General features: G+C 36.2%; 1 pseudogene; it reads left to right on the top strand.

Annotated features, from left to right (window-relative positions):
* Positions 1–18,388: 18,388 nt before the first annotated feature.
* LOC147574968 (large ribosomal subunit protein eL31 pseudogene) lies at positions 18,389–19,713 on the top strand (annotated as a pseudogene).
* Positions 19,714–21,158: the final 1,445 nt, after the last annotated feature.

Raw genomic sequence — 21,158 nt, forward strand, 5'->3', positions numbered from 1 at the left:
GCAATAGTTGAGAAACCATTTGCAGAAGTAACATTGAATTGCCTACTGTTTATTTTGCCAACTGAGGAAAACAACCAAACAGCAAAACAAAAACAATAGCCATTTATTGAAACCTTACAGAAAGAGCCGGACCTTTGCTAGCTCTTTGGTTTAATAACACAACGATGATTTTAACACTAGGAAAGTAGGAAAAGTATAATATCCAAATAAAGGGTAGTCACGTTAATTGAATAAATAGCTTCATCAAAAACCCGTGCATCATTCTCCCATTTTGCTACAGACTGAAATATTTTTCACACTCTGGCATCTTGGAGCTATTATATTGCTTCATTTGGCATTCACAGCAACACTGTGAGGTAAGTGTTATTATCGTCCCCATTTTACAATTGTAGAAATTCAGGACCAGAGAAGTTGGGCATCATGCCAAAAGTCACAGAGATAATAGGAGAGTAGCTAGGTCTTAAATATAAGCCCTTTGCTGCCTAATGTGTCTTTGCTTGGCTGACTAAGCAACTGAAGATGATGGGGATATTCACCTGGAATTAAGTCTGCTCATATATTTAGAATATTTTCAGTATTTAAAACAGATCATTGTTTATAATTTTCTCCAGCATGTTAGTTGGCCATGTGATTATTTATTAATAAACATACATACATATCTATAAAATTTATCACTCTGAATAATTGGCATTGTAATTTGTGTGCAAATTCTTTGGTCTCTATAGTCCCTGAAAAAAATCTATAGAAAAAAGTAGGGGATTGTTATTATAATTCTAAGTTTTCCAAAGGTCCAGCTCTTACTTTTTGTATGCTTACCAAAAAATGGGCACTCATGAAATATTTCTAGATTGATTTCATTTTGCTTACCTTTTCCTTTTCCTCTCTACCTAATTCTTCCTGCATGTTTCTCTTCCCTTGACTTTTTCCTGTATTTTTCTTCATTGAGATTTTTACTGTCTGGGTGCTGGAAACATCTTCAGGTAATAAGTTCTTGATTAATCAGCCTCTAGATTTCGTCGTATTGGGATGGCTCCTTTTGTCCAGATTAATCTTCAGTTTACATCAACCATAAACATGTACAACTGGTTTTATTTTTGGTGGGGGTGGACTGGAGGGATGGTTTTCCAGTGAAGTGTATCAGTTAAGAGCAATGGAGTGAAGGTGTGAAGAGACAGAACATTGGAGAGGGCGGCACCGACAAAGTAATGCAAGATTTTGACGGTCATGCTAATTAGTTTGCATTTACTCAGCCTCCAATGTCTGGACATCTTCTTTTGGTTTGACCCTCACGCCCTTCTTGTTTTATTTTATGGTTTTTTTTTTTTTTTTTTTTTTTGAGAATTCTGCTGGCTTGATTATACTTCAGTCCCTGGAACCTAACTTTATTATCTGTCCTGTTTCCCAGTATTCTTCCCAGGGTCTGCCCTGGGAAAAGAGACTGGATAATAGGGGTTTAGACTAATGGAAACTTTTAAAATATCCATGGACTTATAATGTGGTCTTGAATGTTTTCATGAACATCAAAAAGAATGAAGAATTGGTCTTGTCTGAACTAGAGTAATAGGGTATTGGAGTGTAGTCCTAGAGATGATGGGACTTCCAAAGGCAGGAAGCTTGTGTTCACCTCGATTTGTTGTGTTTAAGCCTCTTGCTTTCTGAAGGTCAAGCACCTGGGGAAAACTGAGGCAACTCAAAGATAAATGTTGGTAAATTTGCTTCCTTCATCCCCCTATATCCCCCATCTTTTAGGAGTAACCAAATTACAAGGTATTTCATTTTGGTCCATAGCCTTCTATCTGTCTGAAATGCTTGGAGCCAAATATATTTCATACATCAGATGTTTATGATTTGTGGAAAGTAACATGGAGCATGCACTTTAGATTTTGTGATATGCCTAGAGGTTCTAGAGTGGCACCTTGTAATCATCACATTAATGTTTCTGTAGCATAATGTATGCATGTCTACACAGAGCTAGATGACCAAGATTTTAAAAAGTTTCTAGTGAGTTCAGGTCAGATTTTGCCCCCAATGAATTAAGTTCACAACAGGTTTTGAGGCTAGATGAATGATGTGAAGGTGTTTAGATTTCAGAGCTTTTGAATTTCAGAATTTCGAATTAAAGAGTGTGGATCTGTAGCATATCAATTTGTTAGGCATGATGGAACAAATTACTCACTATAGTGATTAAAAAACTGTAGAAGATTCTTAACCAGGAGTGTGCATTTCTGGTTGGAGAGCAGACCATGTGGGAGTGGACCAGGAAAAGATACTTTTAACAAGCTGCCTAGATGACTCTGATTCACATCAAAATTTAAGAATCTCTGCTCAAGAAGAAATTTTGAAGGGAGATTGTGAAATCTTCTTCCCTATACATTTAAGAAAGTGTTGATTTTCTTTAGATCTCTGTGAACTGATAAATGTATTGACTTTGCATCCAACAGGCTCCTGCTAGAGCTCAGATGCGGATTCAGGTAGTTTAGCTTTTTGAGTTTCCCTGTCCCTCTAGAGATAAGAACTGTCCTGCCCAAAGACCAGTGGGTAATATGCATGTTGAGTGTGCTAAGGCTATGACTCTGTAGTTCCTATCTCAGGTTCCCTAGTCACTCAAGTGCTTTGATATAGATTCTCCTGCATGACCAGCCCTCTGTTAGACACTGTGGAAAGAATGGTGGATTGCTATTCTCAAAGAGCTCACTGTTACCTTAAAGAAAAAAACACCTGCACATGTTAATGTTAATTAATGCCCGTGTTTTTAGTTTGGTCACAGTTCAACTTACTACTGTTACCACCCCAGAGCTGCGTTGACGCATGTTCTTTTAAAACTTTTAATTAACATTTACTTTTTGACTTTGGGGGCAATAATAGACTCATATGGCAGAGATACTGGAGAGAGGGGAACCTATTAGGAAAGAGTATGGGAGAGACATTTTGCAGTGAATCAAGGTATGAATATGATTACACTATTTTTATAAACAAGGGATTAATTGGGAGTGGAGTGAAAGAACAAGGACTTTGGCATCAAACCAGCCCTGACTTTGAATTTTAGTTCTGCCTCTATCAGCTTTGTGACGGGGGCATATTAACTAAATTTCTGCATCTCAGTTGCCCATATATGATATAGACACAATTAACATGTACTTCATGGGGTTGCTGTATGGATTTAGTCAGCTTCTCTCTGTGGATTTACCTGGAATAGTGAACATTGGTTTCTTCATTCTCTTTGCCCCAGAACACTTGGGTCCTTTGTGTTTTCTGCACCTATTTCTCTGCCTTGTGCCATTCATCTTTTGTTTATTGGCCTTTCACACTGGATTGTGAGCTCCTGAAGAACATGGACTTCATCTTTCTGTGAAGGAAGTGGGCAGTGAGCAGTGGTACGGTGGTTAAGTGTTTAACAGCCAGCTTGCCAATAAAAATGTATGTGTGTGTTATGTTTATTATAAATTTTACTAACATAAAGATTTGTGTATAGCACAAATTTACAAATCAGAAAGTATACGGTACCCTTTGTTGTCAATTTATATAGGCAATTGATTCTTTAAGAATGCTTTCCTGAGTGGGGATCAGAGGTTGACCTGTGAATCAAATCTGACCCACCACCTACTTCTGAAAATAACATTTTACTGAGGCATAGCCACACCCAATGACTACCATTGCACTACCGTGGCAGAATTGAGTAACTGTAACAGAGTGTGAAGCTCACAAATCCTAGTATATTTACTATCAGACCCTTTTGAATCTCTGCATCTTCTCCCCTTCTCCTCTTCCTCCCCTTCTTTTTTTCCCTCCTCTTCCTCTTTCTTGTTCTTTTATGATGAGACCTTTATAACCTTTAAAAATGTAAAGATCACTTTTAGCTTGTGGGCAATACAAAAGTAAGGACTGGATTTGTCTGTTGAGCCACCGATCACTGAGGCCTGGTCTGGACAATCAGTAGAACAATAAATCAAGCTCTGATTTGTAGCATTGCCAATTTCTGTGCTATAAATACTCCCACCATGGCCGATTTCAAGCTATCAGTGTGGTATCACTGAACATGGAGTAGATGCACAATAGTATTTCAACCATACAGAGTGAATAGATGTAAATAATGGCAAGAGTATAGATAATAGTAAAATTATCAGCACAGCAAGTGCAGAAACACAAAATGTAGTAAAGTAATTAAGAAGGGATGAGTTTTGAATATTTATTACCCTTGTTTCTAATATAACTTAATGATAATTTTATATAATTTAATTTCTAATAATAGCATGATTAACAACTGGCTTGCAAAATTCCTGAAAATTAAGTTGTCAGCTTTCGCAAATTGATAAAACTGGTTCCATCACATTCCTGGGCCATTGGGTTGGTTCCTGTTTGAGGTTTGGGTCTTGTTTAGTATAGGAGGAGAGAGGCAGCCATCGAGCTTTGCATCTCATTTCTTTGTCCCACGGCTTTTGTCTAGATAAATTCTACTGAGAGTAATTCAGAATCTGATCCAAGTTAGACTTTCTCTCTGCAGAGGTATAAACTGAACTCTCAGAGGTGAGGATGGGAGTAAAACCTGGTGAAGGAACCATATAGGGGTTCAAGTTACTAAAACAGTGCCCTATACCATTGGTCACTCTAGTTAGTCCTGCCAACTGTAGTGATCATCCTTATGACCCTGTTCTTATGAATAGGCTTCACTTGGTTGTGTAAATAGAGCTTTTTGGGGAAGGAGATGAATTTTTATAGTTGTTTGACCTCATTTATTGTTGGGTACATATTAGTAACTGGACATTTGGCTTCTATACTTGGGAGGCTTATCCTCTTCTCTAATGGCAATGTGATGCCCTATTATTTGCAATATTACACTTTTAGGGAAGAGCAGAGGAGAGTCAAAGCCAGCTGATGTAGTCATTATCATGAACCGACAACAGGGCAAAGCCACCATCATACCAAGCCTCTCATGCCGAGTTTGCTAATGGGTGTAATTTTGTTAGTCTTGCAGGAAGGATTCTTTAGGTCATTCACACTGTGAGAGGCAAGAAGGAAAAGCTAATTTAACAAGGTTGTCACCTTCTTGAAAGCATATTCAAAGGCTTGCTAGCTGAAGAAATTCGAATAAAAGGGAGGGGTCAGTGCTGAAAGCTTTCTCTTCTCCCCGTTTTACTTTTCTTCATTCAACAGGGACTTCTGGAAATAAAATATGTCTAAGGAATGGAGAAAGAAAGGAAAAAAGAGAAAAGCTACCTTTCTCTTCTTTCTTTCTTTTTCATTTTTTACTTTGAAAGCTGTACATGAAGGATCTGTGGCTTGTGTGGAGTGGGTGAGGTGCTCTGTAGCTCTCAGTGACATTACCAAGGGGAATCTGGGGCCAGAGGTGTGCAGGTGGGGCTGTCAATCAGAGACAACATCAAGGGCTCTTACAAAAACAAAAGGAGAGAAAATGGATGTTTAATCAATACAGTTGCTCTCTGCTTAACCTTTTGTGTTTTAAGCAACATTCACTGGAGCCCAGCAACAGAGTCCAATATTTAACACATAAAAGGTACTTAAAAAGGTGAAGCCTTGGAGAACAGCTAGAAAGTGAAGATGGGACTGAGGGTTAAGAAATTGGAAAGAAAAAGACTTGGAGGAGAGGGAGGTCAAATGAATGTTTAAAGACTGGGATCCATTAAGAACAGACCCAGGACCACCATAGGGACAGATGGGAGAGCCCAGTGTTAGAGTACGTGGATGTTGGGCACCTGGTGATCCTGAGCTATATTCAATTTACCTTTCCTTTCCTACTTCCTTATGCCCAGCAACAACCTCAAGCTTTGGCTAAAAAAGAGCAAGAAACCACTCTGGTGGGTTCAGCTTATCATTTAGTGTACTATTGATTCTGATGGCATCAGGTCAGCTCTCTCTATTCACTCTGCCTAAGGGTACCTGAATCATAGTGGTGGAGAAGGCACCATCAAGTAAGTGTCAGAGGAAAGAGTCTGTCAAGAGCCTTTGGTTCATTGGCAGCACCCAAGTTAGGCCATGCAGAATCTCCTATCTTAACTATTAGAATAGTCTCTCAACTATTAGCCTCCATATTCACTTCTGTACTCCACACTGACACCAGTCATGGTTTTGATTAAAACAATATTAATTTTGAAAGCGAGAATTATAGAAAAGTGTTAAAAAGGAACTAATAACCATCTATATCTCACCCATCACATTTTAATTTCCTTCTTCCTTTTGTCATTCCCTTCCTTTCTTTCAACATTTGTTGAGAACCTGTTATGTGGCAGGAGCCGTTTAGGAGATGTAAAGATGAGTATGACTGACCCCTTGGCTCAGCCTGGAAGGAAAGACATACCGACAAATGATTGTAGTGTTTTCTCTCAGTATATGCACATATTTTAGTTTCATTTTTGTAATGATTTTGAGTATTCATTTAAGAAATAGATGCAAATAGTACAAAATTCAAAAGTTACAAAAGGGCATAGAGTAAAAGTAGTCTTTTTCCTATCCCTGCCCTTTAGCCGCCCCAGTTTTCCATCCCAGGTACCAGTTTCTTATTTTTCTTTTCTTCTGTGTGTATAAAGTATATGTGTATACTATATATATTCATATGTATATAAGTACACACATATTTATAAGAATATACATGTGTACATATGTATACATAAGTATAAACATATATAACATACAAGTATCATGCTATATACTTCATTTAATATCTTACATATTATACTTAGTATATTTTGGAGATCATTCATCAACACAAAAAACAACAGCTTTTTTAATTGGCTGTGTAATATTCAATTATATATATATTAAAATACATATAAAATATAGATGTTTCATATATAAAAATATATATATCAACCATATATAAATACAAAAACGTGTTTAAAAATCTGCACTTGACTATTTAGGCTCTGTGTTGTGCAGTGTTGAATTAATTGTACTCCTAAACTCATGGATGATCAATCATCAACGATGGTCCTTGCAAGGTTTTCTCTTACTTTTCACTCAGAATTGTGTTTTTAGATCTCTCCATGTTGTTTTGTGTGTATATGGTTTGTAGCTTCTAAATAATGCTTAGTATTCCATAATATGCAACGAATACATTTTACTCATTTCTTCTTGAGGTGTGAGGGACAGCTAGCTAGATTGTTTCCAATTCACCACTGTTAAGAATAACTCAGTGAAATAACTTGAACATGTTCTCATGTCAATCTGTGTGATTCTTTTTCTGAGATATGAACTGAGGACTGGGATTTCTGAGCCAAAGGATATACATGCATTTAATTGAAGGACTGATAGCTTGCACACGAGAATGGTTGTACCTGGCCAACCTTCCTTACACCATTGTAGGAGGTGACCTGTATTACTACATTCATTCTAATATTAGCAACCTTTCTAATTTTTAATTTTTGGGTCCTTTTATTGATTAGCTTTTTTTAATTTTTATTTTTATTTATTTATTTTTTTTCAAAGTTTTTTTTTATTTTTTATTTTTGGGACAGAGAGAGACAGAGCATGAACTGGGGAGGGGCAGAGAGAGAGAGGGAGACACAGAATCAGAAACAGGCTCCAGGCTCCGAGCCATCAGCCCAGAGCCTGACGCGGGGCTCGAACTCACGGACCGCGAGATCGTGACCTGGCTGAAGTCGGACGCTTAACCGACTGCGCCACCCAGGCGCCCCTTGATTAGCTTTTTAAAAACATATTAAGACTTTTAGAACGATTTAAGGTTCACAGTGAAGTGAACCTTAAATGAAGTGAAGCTACAGAACGTTCCCATATTCTCCCTGACCCCTCACATGCATAGCCTCCTCAATAACAGTATCCCCCCATGAGAGTAGTATATTTGTTACAATTCATGAACCTACGATGGCACATCATAATCACCCAAAGTTTATGGTTTACCTTAAGGTTAACTATTGGTGTTATGCATTCTATGGGTTTGGACAAATGTATAATGACATAATCTTCTTGTGTGAGTTTCGGTAAATTTAATCTTTCAAGAAATTGGTCCATTTCATCTAGGTTATCAAATTAGTGGGTCTTGAGTTCATGGTATTTCTTTGTTATCCTTTTAATGCCCATGTGATCTGTAGCGATGTCCCCACTTTAATATCCCTCATTGTTTTAATATGCATTTCCATAAATACAAATGAGTTTGAGTATATTTTCATATGTTTGTTAGCCTGTTAGAATTCCTCTTCTGCATATTTCCAGTTAATATCTTTGTCCCATATTGTGGCTAGATTTCCTATTCTTTCATTATTGATTTTTGAAATTCCTTCTGTATCCTATGAATTCCAGGTACTAGTATCCTGTTTTTAGCCAATAAAAATATTTTCTTCCATCTGTCCTATGTCTGTTAACATTATTACGGGTATTCTTCATTAAATGGATGTCCACATTCTTTTTGTAATAAAATCTATAATTTTTTTCTGCCTTATGGATTAAACTTTCAGAGTTTTGTTTTCGATGTTCTTTCCTACTGTGGGTAGACAAGTATTCTACATTATTTGTATCAATCACATTGTTATATCTTTTTCATCTACATCTTTAATCCATCTGCAAATAGTGTTGTATATGGTGTAAAATTAGGTGTCTAGTTTTTAGTGTTTTTTTTCATATACTAGGCTCGTTATTTCTAAATACCATCTATAATTAATTTAATTAATTAATTTAATACCGCTTTGTAGCGCAACCTTTATTATATATCAGGTTACCATAAATTCATAGATCTGTTTCAGAACTGTCTACTATCTTCCACTGGTTTATTTGTTCTTGTTAGGTATTAATTTTGTTACAGAGGCTTTGTGTAGATCTTAATATCTGAAAAGCAAATTTCTACTCTTTATTTAGCTTTTTCAAACTTAGCTTAACTAATCATTGGCATTTTTTCTCTCATATAAATTTTAGAATAAATTGAGTTTGTTAAAGACCTAACTGACATACAGTTTGGAATTTAATTTTTAGGCTATTTTGGAAGAAATTGATATTTTAATATACTTAAGTAAATTCTTAGATAATTATAACTTTTCTTGCTATTTTAAATGGCATTTTATATTTGATAACATTTTCTGTTTAGCAATTACTGGGGAAGAAAAATCCTATTTATATTTATTTACCTTATATTTACTGACCTCATTGAACTCTTATAATTATATTAATAGCTTGATTATTTCCTTGTATTTTTCTTCTATGTAGATGATTACACTATTTTCAAGTATTGTTGACTTTATTTCTTTGCAGCCCTGACATCTGTTATTTCCCCCCCCTTATTTTCCTATTGTGTTGGGTATGACCTAAGATGATGGCAAATGGTGAAAACCAATTTTTGTTTTGTTTATGTTCTTATATTTTATCTAATAAGAAAAACATAGATGATGAGTTTACAGATATGTTTCCATAGTAATGAAGTTCCCTGTAATTTCTAGTTTGCTAAGAGTTTTTGTCATAAATAGGTGAGAAACTTTGTTTTTTGCTGTATCAAAATTTTTTCTCATCTAGTCTATTAATGTGTTAAATTACCTTGGAAAAAAAAATAAATTACCTTGAGATGTTTTTTGATACTGAACCATTTTTGCATTCTTGGGCTAAGCCTTACCTGCCCCTGATATATTTTGTTTTACATATGCTATTAGGTATTGCTAGCTAATGTTTTTGCTTCTATGAAATTAATTTGGCCACTGATTTCTTTCTTTAGGAAAAATATGACATAGTGCTTAAGAGTATAGACTCTGGAAACAAACTACCTAGCTTCCACTTCTAGTTTGGCCACTTACTAGCTGTGTGATCTGAGGAAGCAGTAAACCTTTCTGGCATTATTATTATTTTTTTTCATCTAGAAAATGGGGTTAATGTTTACGATATCTAACTTATAAATGGTATTTGTAAATAATGAGTTAAAATATGGAAAACACTTAGAAAAATACCTAGCACATAGTAAGTTATATCTAAATGCTAACTATGATTATGGCAACAAATTTGTTTTGTTTGGGAATCAACATGATGCTAGTCTTATAAAATAATCTCGACATTTTTATCACGGGAACAATTTGTATAAGACTTGAATTATCAATTTCTTGAAAATTTGGTAGATCACCAATAAGGCTTTATGAGACTAGAGTTTTTTCAGTAGAGAGGTCTGTTTAACTTCCTTGTTATTTTAACTTCTTTATGTTTATTAGTCTGGCCAAGTATTCTGTTTTTTTTCTTGCACCAGTTTTGGCATTTTATGACTTTATTTTTTGCAGGAATGTATTCATTTGTTTAGATTTCGAATTATTTAATGGATAGTTGTTCATAATATTATTTTACATTTTTACTAGTTTTTAAAAATAGTATCTATAGTTATTTATTTCTTTTTACTTTTTTATTTGGTTATTTGTATCCTCCCCTTCTTGCTTTGCTCAATCTTGCTAAAGGACTATCTTCCTAAAATTTTTCTAAGAAGGAGATTTAGTTTTGTTAAGCTCATCTTTCCCCTATTTCTTAACTATTTTATTGATTTATGCACTTACCTTTTTTAAAAAAAAATTTTTTTTTAAATGTTTATTTTTCAGACAGGGAGAGACTGAGCATGAACGGGGGAGGGTCAGAGAGAGAGAGACACAGAATCTAAAACAGGCTCCAGGCTCTGAGCTGTCAGCACAGAGCCCAACGCGGGGCTTGAACTCAGGGACCGCGAGATCATGACCTGAGCCGACGCCGGATGCCTAACTGACTGAGCCACCTAGGCGCCCCTGCACTTACCTTTTATTATTTACTACATTTGTGTTTCTTTGAATACGTGTTCTGTTGGGGCTTTTTTCCTCACTTCTTAAGTTAAAAGCTTAGCTTTTTTTTTCCCCTTAAATCATTATGTTTTTACTGACAAAATGTATCTCACTCAGCCTGTATATTTCTAGATACTTCTCTAGTTGTGTTCATAAATATTGACATATTGGGCATATTATATTTCATTTCCATTAAATTCTAAGTATTTCTTAATTTCTAATATTCTTTAAACTCAGGGGCTATTTAATGCCATATTGTTTAGTTTTCCAATATATGGGATTTTTATTGTTTATTATTTTATTATTTATTTAAATTTAAGTTAGTTAACATGCAGTGTAGTATTGGTTTCAGTAGAATTTAGTGATTCATCACTTCTATGTAACACCCAGTGCTCATCTCAACAAATGCCCTCCTTAATGCCTATCACCTATTTAACCTATCGCCCCCACCTACCTCCTCTCCAGCAGTCCTCAGTTTGTTCTCTGTATTTAAGAGTCTCTTATGGTTTACCTCCCTGTCTGTTTTTATCTTATTTTATTTTTTCCCTTCCCCTCATTCATCTGTTTTGTTTCTTAAATTACATATGATTAAAACCATATGATACCTGTCTTTCTCTGACTGACTTATTTCATTTAGCATAATATACTCTAGTTCTATCTACATTGTTGCAGATGGCAAGATTTCATTCTTTTTGATTGCTGAGTAATAATTCATTGTTTATATATACCATATATTCTTTATTCATTCACTAGTTGATGGACCTTGGGCTCTTTCTGTAATTTGGCTATTGTTAATGCTGCTACAAACATTGGGGAACACATGCCCCTTCAAATCAGCATTTTTGTACCCTTTGAATAAATACCTAGTAGTGTAATTGGTGGGTCATAGGGTAGTTCTATTTTTAGTTTTTTGAGGAACCTCCATACTGTTTTCCACAGTGTCTGCACTAGTTTGCATTCCCACCAACAGTGCAAAAGGATCCCCCTTTCTCCACCTCCCCACCAACATCCTCACCTCACATCCTCTGTTGTTTCCTGAGTTGTTCATTTTAGTCATTCTGACAGGTGTGAAGTGGTATCTCATCGTGGTTTTGATTTGTATTTCCCTGATGATGAGTGATGTTGAGCATCTTTTCATGTGTCTGTTAGCCATTTGTATGTATTCTTTGGTAATATATCTAGTCATGACTTTTGCCCATTTCTTCACTGGGCCATTTGTTTTGGGGGTTATTGTTGAGTTGGGTAAGTTCTTTATAGATTTTGGATACTAACTCTTTACCTGGTATCATTTGCAAATATCTTCTCCCATTCCGTTCATTGCCTTTTAGTTTTGTCGATTGTTTCCTTTGCTGTGCAGAAGCTTTTATCTTGATGAGGTCCCAATAGTTCATTTTTGCTTTTGTTTCCCTTGCCTGTGGAGACATGTCTAGTAAGAAGTTGCTGTGACCAGGGTTCAAGAGGTTGCTGCCTGTTTTCTCTTCTAGGATTTTGATGGTTTTCTGTCTTACATTTAGGTCTTTCATCCATTTTGAGTCTGTTTTTGTGTATGGTGTAAGAAAGTGGTCCAGGTTCATTCATCTGCATGTCACTGTCCAGTTTTCCCAGCACCATTTGCTGAAGAGACTGTCTTTTTTCCATTGGATAATCTTTCCTGCTTTGTGGAAGGTTAGTTGACTATACATTTGTGGGTCCATTTCTGGGTTCTCTATTTTATTCCATTCATCTGTGTGTCTGTTTTTGTGCCTGTGCCATATGTCTTCATGATTACAGTTTTGTAATACAGCTTGAAGTCTGGAATTGCGATGCCTCCAGCTTTGGTTTTCTGTTTCAACATTACTTTGGCTATTTGAGGTCTTTTCTGGTTCCATACAAACTTTAGAATTGTTTGTTCTAGCTTTATGAAGAATGCTGATGTTACTTTGATAGGGATTGCATTGAGTATGTAGATTGCTGTAGGTAGTATAGACATTTTAACAATATTTGTTCTTCCGATCCATGAGCATGGGATGTTTTCCATTTTTTTTTTGTGTTTTCTTCAATTTCTTTCATAAGCTTTCTGTAGTTTCAGCCTACAGATCTTTTACCTCTTTGGTTAGGTTTATTCCTCAGTATCTTAGGATTTTTGGTGATCGTGTAAATGAGATAGATTCCTTGATTTCTCTTTCTGCTACTTCGTTATTGGTGTATAGAAATGTGACAGATTTCTGTAGGTTAATTTTTTTAAATATGAAATTGTCATATTGGTTTCCATACAACACCCAGTGCTCATCCCAACAGGTGCCCTCCTCAATGCCCATCACCCACTTTCTCCTCCCTCCCAACCCCCATCAACCCTCAGTTTATTCTCAGTTTTTAAGAGTCTCTTATGGTTTGGCTCCCTCCCTCTCTAACTTTTTTTTTCCCTTTCCCCCCCTTCCCTCCCCCCCCCCTTGGTCTTCTGTTTGTAGGTTGATTTTATATCCTGAGACTTTGTTCAATTTATGTATCAGTGCTAGCAACTTTTTTGTGGAGTCTTTTGGGTTTTCTACATAGAATATCATGTTGTCTGCAAAGAGTAGAAGTTTGACTTCTTCCTTATTGATCTGGATGCCCTTTATTTCTTTTTGTATTGGTGAGAGTGGACATCCCTGACGTGTTCTTGACCTTAGAGGGAAAGCTGTCAGTTTTTCCCCATTGAGGATGATAATTAGTTGTGAATCTTTATGTGGCCTCTATGATGTTGAGGTATGTTCCTTCTATCCCTACTTTCTTGAGGGTTTTTACAAGAAGTTTGCTATATTTTGTCAAATGCTTTTTCTGCGTCTATTGAGAAGATTATGTGGTTCCTATCCTTTCTTTTATTAATGTGGTGTATCACTTTGATTGATTTGTGGATATTGAACTACCCCTGCAGTGCAGGAATAAATTCCACTTGATTGTGGTGAATGATTTGTTTAATGTATTGTTGGAATAGATATGCTAGTATCTTGTTGAGAATTTTTGCATCCATGTTCATCAGGGAAATTGGTTTCTAATTCTTCTTTTCAGTGGGTCCTTTGGTTTTGTAATCAAGGTAATGCTGGCCTTACCAGCATTTGAGTTTGAGTTTGGAAGTTTTCTTTCCATTTCTATTTTTTGGAACAATTTCAGAAGAGTAGGTATTAGCTCTTGTTTAAATGCTTGGTAGAATTCCTCTGGGAAGCCATCCGGCCCTGGACTCTTGTTTGTGGGGAGATCATTAATTACTGATTCAGTTTCTTTACTGGTTATGGGTATGTTCAGATTTTCTATTTCTTCCTGTTTTAGTTTTGGTACTTTATATGTTTCTAGGAACATATCTATTTCTTCTAGATTGTCCAATTTGTTGGCATATATTGCTCCTAATATTTTCTTATAATTGTTTGTTTTCCTGCAGTGTTGGTTGTGAGCTCTCCTCTTTCATTCATAATTTTACTTGGGGCCTTTCCTTTTTCTTTTTGATAAGTCTGGCCAGGGGCTTATCAATTTTATTAATTCTTTCAAAGAATTCTTTCAAAGAAGCTCTTAGTGTTGATCTGTTCTACTGTTTTTGTTTTGTTTTGTTTCAATTTCAATATCCTTGATTTCTGCTCTGATCTTTATTATTTCCCTTCTTCTGCTGGTTTGGGGTTTTATTTGCTGTTCTTTTTCCAGCTCCTTTAGGTGTAAGGTTAAGCTGTATATTTGAGACCTTTTTTCCTTCTTTATGAAGGACTGAATTGCTATATACTTCCCTCTTATGACTGCCTTTGCTGCATTCTGAAGGTTTTGGGTCTTTTTCATTGACTTTTATGAACTTTTTAATGTCCTCTTTAATATCTTGGTTGACCCACTCATTCTTTAGTAGGATATTATTTAATCTCCACGTATTTGTGGTCTTAATTTTTTCTTGTGGCTGATTTCAAGTTTCATAGCATTGTGGTCTGACAATATGCATGGTATGGTGTCAATCTTTTTGTACTTGTTGAGCGCTGATTTGTGACCAAGTATGTGATCTATTCTGGAGAATGTTCCATGTGCACTTGAAAAGAATGTGTATTCTGTTGCTTTAGGATGAATGTTCTGAATATATCTGTTAAGTCCATCTGGTTCAGTATCTCATTCAAAGCCATTGTTTCCTTGCTGATTTTCTGCTTAGATGATCTGTCTATTTTTGTAAGTGGGGTGTTAAAGTCCCCTACTATTATGGTATTATTATCAATGAATTTCTTTATGTTTGTGATTAATTGATTTATGTATATGGGTGTCTCAAGTTTGGGGCATACATATTTACAGTTGTTAGATCTTGGTGGATAGACCCCTTAATTATGATAGAATGCCCTTCATCTCTTGTTACGGTCTTTGTTTTAAGGTATAGTGTGTCTGATATAAGTATGGCTACTCCAGCTTTCTTTTGACATCCATTAGCATGATAGATGGTTCTTTATTCCCTCACTTTGAATCTGCAGGTTTCTTTAGGTCTAAAACGAGTTTCTTGTAGGCAGCATATAGATGCATCTTGTTGTTGTTGTTGTTGTTGTTTTTAATCCATTCTGATACCCTGTGTCTTTTAGTCCTTTTACATTCAAAATGATTATTGAAAGGTAAGAATTTAGTGCCACTGTGTTACCTGTAGAATTGGTGTTTCTGGTGATGTTCTCTGGTCATTTCTAGTCTTTGTTGCTTTTGTTCTTTATTTGTTTTGTGTTTTCTCCACTCAGAGAGTCCTCCTTAAGATTTCTTACAGGGCTGGTTTAGTGGTCGCCAACTCCTTTAGTTTTTGTTTGTCTAGGAAACTCTTTATCTCTCCTCTTATTCTGAATGACAGCCTTGCTGGATAAAGAATTCTTGGCTGCATAGTTTTCTTACTTAGCATGTTGAAAATATCCTGCCACTCCTTTCTGGCCTTCCAAGTTTCTGCTGACAGATCTGCTGCGAACCTGATCTGTCTTCCCTTGTAGGTTAAGGACTTTTTTTTTCCCCCTTGCTACTTTCAGGATTCTTTCTTTCTTTGAGTATTTTGTGAATTTGACTATGGTATGCCTTGGTGATGGTCAGCTTTCGTTGAATTTAATGGGAGTTCTCTGTGCTGCTTGGATTTCAACATCTGTGCCCTTCTCCTGATTAGGGAAGTTTTCAACTATAATTTGCTGACATAAATCTTCTGCCCCTTTTTCACTCCATTTTCTAGGACTCTTATGATTCAAATGTTCCTCTTTTTAATTTAATTTAATTTAATTTAATTTAATTTAATTTAATTAAAAATTTTTTTTTTAGTTTTTTAAAATTTAAATTCAAATTAGTTAACATATAGTATAATAATGATTTCAGGAATAGAATTTAGTGATTCATCACTTACATATAACACTCACTGCTCATCCCAACAAGTGTGAATGTTAATCCTCTTTAATAAGTTGCTGAGTTCTCTGAGTGTTATATTGTGATCTTTGGCCTTTGTATCCCTCTTCTTTTTAGCCTCATTATTTTCCATAATTTTATCTTCTATATCACTGATTTGCTCCTCTCGTTCATCCATCCTTGCCATCATGGCATCCATTCAAGATCACATCTCAGTTATAGCATTTTTAATTTTGGCCTGACTAGATTTTAGTTCTTTTATCTTTGCAGAAAGAGATTCTCTGGTGTCTTCTATGCTTTTTTCAACCCAAGCTAGTATTCTTACAATTGTAGTTTTAAATTGTATTTCAGATCTCTTACTTATATCTGTGTTGATTAAATCTCTGGCCATTATTTCTTCCTGTTCTTTCTTTTGGGGTGAATTCCTTCCTCTTGTCATTTTGGAGGAAGATAAAAAAAAAATTAATACAGTAAAGTAAAAAATTAAAATTAAAAAGTAAACAATACATAATCTAATAAAGGAAGCTAGATCCTAAGTGTGTTTTGATCTGCTTATTATGAGAAGCTTGATAAAAAAGAGACAAAAATTAAAATGAAAAAAATTTTTTTATTTAAACAATAAAAGAAAGAGAATAAAATAGAATAAAAAATTGGCTCTTTCTGTATCTACAAAAGAAAAAGAAAAAAGAAGGGAAAAAAACCCCACATAAATAAAAACAGAAGTAAAAAAAAAGTGAACAAACAAAATGAAACCCAAATGAAGCTAGATCCAGTTTCCCCTAGAACTGAATCTTTGTAGCACGCACTGATCCCTAGACTAAGTGGGTGGGAGGGATTTGTGTTGGTCTTCTGAGGGAGAGAGGCCTGTTGCTCTTGTTGTCAGGCTGACTTGGCCTCCTGGAGATGTGCCTGGAGGATGTAGGTGGGCGGGGCTTGGTATAATGGCTCCATTCTCTACTTGGTGGCACTACTTTGCTCACTGGGGTTGATCCATACTAGTGTGGTAGTGATAAGGTTTTGGGGTGGTGGGGACGGTTCAGACCTGACGGCCAAGAAACAATTGTTGAAGACATCTTTGGTGCAAAAAGGTGATTTTGTTAAAGCACGGGCACAGGACCCATGGGCAGAAAGAGCTGCACTGGGGTTGTGAAGAGTGACTGGTTATATATTATGCAGTTGAAGGAGGTAAAGTCAAGGGGAAGTTTTCAAAGAGATTTTCATAAGCTAAAGAAGATTCACAGAATACTGGAGGCCTAGCTATTATCAAGCTAAGCTTGCTTTTCCTTCTAGCAAAGCATTAACATGAAGAAAGTAGGGAGTTCCTGGAGAAATATCTACTCTGACAGCCTCAAGTATTTGTCAGTGGGCTGTAGGTTATACAGAAATTTAATTTTGCCTGCCATTTCCTTCTTGCCTTTGTTCCCCATATCACTATGGAGGGGTGATGTTGGGGCTCCAGGAAAGTGAGTCCACAGGTTTCTGGAGATTAAGCTGTTAATAAGATTGCCTTTTTCTTGTAATTTACTAAGATGTTTGTAAACTGGATTCACCAATAAACAAACAAACAAACAAACAAACAAACAAACAAACAAACTGGATTCACCATGCTTCCTCATTGGAGCACTGCCAGGCAATGAACTCCAGAACTTCAGATGCTGTGCTCCACTGCTTATAAGAAACTGGTGGAATTGAAACCCTCTCCTTACTCTTTTTCACTTTCTTTCTCTTCAGGTACTGGGGGGAGGGGGTAGGGTGCTTTTCTTGCAGAATCCACATGTGCTGCACTCTCTCCCCCTTTTTCTCTCTCTGTCCTCTCTCTGAAAATGGCTCCCTACCCTCCATGGTCCTGTGGCTGTTCTATCCCCCACTTCACCTCTCTTCATCACATACCTGTGAAGATCTGTCACTCAAGTTATGCAGATTATTGCATTAATCCTCAGAACAATTTCCTAGGTGTTCAAAATGGTTTGATTTGATTTAGCTATGTTTCAGGGATGAGACAACCTCAGGGTCCCATACTACTCACCATCTTAACTCCTCCCAGGATTTTTTTTTTTTTAATGAAGGCTTTATTTTATAATTGAGAAAGTTTTCATACTTAGACCATGTAGTATGTAGATTGGATACATAATCTGATAATTGTTAAATTCCAGGTTTTTAAAATAAGTAACCTCTTGATATTATTAAAGAAATATTTATAAAATAAACTTGTGGTTTTGGTATTTATAACTGTAAGACAGGAAATTTTCAAGCCATGAGCTAATAATCCAAGAATGAATCCATGAATCTATTTTTTTCTGGTCTAACAGGTAGTGGCAAAAATCACCATCTTCTTGGTGTCATGCTGCTTTCCCTCTCCCACAATATCTCCAGCTTTTCCTTTCCAACCTGGCCTAGTAGAATGACTCCCACAAAGAAGGGTGGTGAGAAGAAGGGCCGTTCTGCCATCAACGAGGTAGTTGGTTCATAAGCACATTCATAAGCATCATTCATCAGCATTCATAAGCACATCCATGGGGTGGGATTCAAGAAGTGTGCCCCTTGGACACTCAAATCCAGAAATTTGCTGTGAAGAATATGGGCACACCAGATGTGCACATTGTCACCAGGCTCAACAAAGGAGTCTGGGCCAAAGGAATAAGGAATATTCCATGCCATATCCATATGTGGTTGTCTGGAAAACAATGAGGATGAAGATTCACCAAACAAGCTCTTTATGTTGGTTACCTATATACTTGTCACCACTTTCAAAAATCTACAGACTGTTAATGTGGATGAGAACTAATTGCTAGGTATAAAACTGCAAAAAAATATAATAAAATAAAATCACCACCTTCTTGAGAGCTTCCTTCTTAGAGATATGAAGTTGTATCTCTTGCCCCAACCTCACCCATTTTGGAGGGAGAGACTCCAGTCTGGTTGGAGGGTCAGAGTTGTCAATAACCAGCTACATTCTTGTGAATTTCTAAGCCATGTTTGAGGGTAACATTTGGATAAGTGGGAGAAATATTTTTTCATTTCCTACAGCTCTTATGGAGACAATGTCCTTAGCACTGAGGCTGTCAGGGACTTGTGTCCCTGAACATGAACTTCAGATGGAGGTGGCCAAAGATGCTGAATGGTGGGATATGGGCTCCCCACTTTCAACACATCTTTGTATGAGGGAAGAACTTCAGATGCAAGAGAGACTATGGGGGAATGCGCTGCAAAGTGAAGCACATGGTGAGAGCCTTGACACTTTGAGGGGATATAAAGATGTCCAGAGACTGTAACATTGCCAGCTGGATCCAAGGAGCACAGGGTTGGGTGGCATCACTGAAACTAATATATTGCATTAACATTTTCTAGAAGTCTTGAAGTCTCCTCGGTTTTACCATCAGAGTTTAGGTCTCACATGAGCTAGTTGATTATGGAGGTCTTCCCTGAGCCTGTGGAACTGCTTTCAAGGCAGCTGTTTCATTCCTGCCACCTTTGGATATATTAAGAGGCAATCCTTTCTTCCTTCTTTCCTTTGGGCCAAAGAAATATTTGAGCCCACAGTGTATCAGTTCATTTCAATCATGGTTTGAGGGGCTCTTTGGAAGAGGAGACACATTTTTTGATTCTGTCATCCTCCTGCATCATCTTGGCACTAGTTATTGATCCAAACAAAAAAATTCTTTGCTTAAATTTTCCTCATAAGTAACATCATCCTGTTTCTTAGCAGATGTCTAAAGGCTGTGAAAATCAGATTCAGAGAGATCACACCTCCATTTAATTGAAATCTTCTGACAAAATCTCAATAATCTAGTCTGGCTTGGAGATTTGTAGTTTTAGTCCATTCTTGCTTAAATTAGCAAATTATGAAAAAAATCAACCAGGAAATTTCCTTCATTTGCAAAATATCTTTGAGGAATAATCAAATGCTACTCACAGAGGCTTTCCAGCTACCACTAGTCTCTAACTAGAGTGATTAAGAAGGTTTCCAGTTGCTAAAAACATTCTGGATTGTCATCTGAAAGTGTCTTGGTTTGGCTGATAGACTGTATAATCATCATATATACAACTATAAGTTTCAGGTCCTTGGCAGTTTGAATATTAGTTGGTTACTCTTCTGTAGACCCACAGGTGGTCCCTGAGCTAGGACCTCAAATGCCAGGCTCTAAGAGTGCACTGAGGAAAATCAGCATGTGGGAGAATGGACAGACTAGATATATTGGAACATGTGAGATTCTAGATGCAGGCATCTACAAAAGGAGTGAGGTCAGAGAGAGAAAGAGTCTGCCATGCAGCATGTGAAGTTAGAGGACAAAAGTGCATGTGATTCCAATGGAAATATGTTGAATGATGAAAGAAGTTCTCTGGGCACAAAACACTTATGTGCAGACAGAAAACAGGTGAGCATGAACAGCTCCCCCTCAGATAAACTACAGTGGCAACTCAAGAGGGAAGCATGTGCATTTCCTGACTGTTCTCAAAGAGAAATTGCAATTCTTTGTTTCTCAATTTTTGAAAATCCTTTCTCCCTTTAGTCTATGGATCCTGAAAGAACTAGAGGCTGTGGTGATTGTGGTGACAAGGAATTTTGTGTATTATATCTTTATTATTGATTTCAAATTTTTTTCCTCTTGGTATGTATGATACTAATTATTTGGGATTCATTGACTTTTTTTTTTTTTAGTCCAGTACATGGTTAATCTATGTAAAGTTTGAATTTGTGCCTGAAAAGAAAGTATATTCTTTATAATGTGAAAAGCTCTCTATACATCTAATAATATAAGTCTTCAAAATACATTATTTATATATTCTGTATATCTGATTTTTTTTTGATCTATCAGCTTTTGAGGGCAGTATTTTAAAATCTCCCAACTCTTCCCCTACAGTTGTGAATTTTACTTTTCTTAGTAGGTCTGTTAGTTGTTGTATTATATCATCAGGTCCATATAGATTAACAATTGTTATATCTTACTGCTCTTCTTTTTGTTTTACAAGAATATAATATCTTTTTGTTATTTATGGTTTTGTCTTTAATTATATTTTGAGAGATTTTTCTTCATTCTAGATTTTTTTGGCTTCTTTTGATTTTGTCTGTTTAGAGATTTTCCT

The sequence above is a fragment of the Puma concolor genome, chromosome D4 (genome assembly GCF_028749965.1).
Source record: "Puma concolor isolate L17-30 chromosome D4, mPumCon1.1.hap2, whole genome shotgun sequence".
Lineage (NCBI taxonomy): Eukaryota > Metazoa > Chordata > Mammalia > Carnivora > Felidae > Puma > Puma concolor.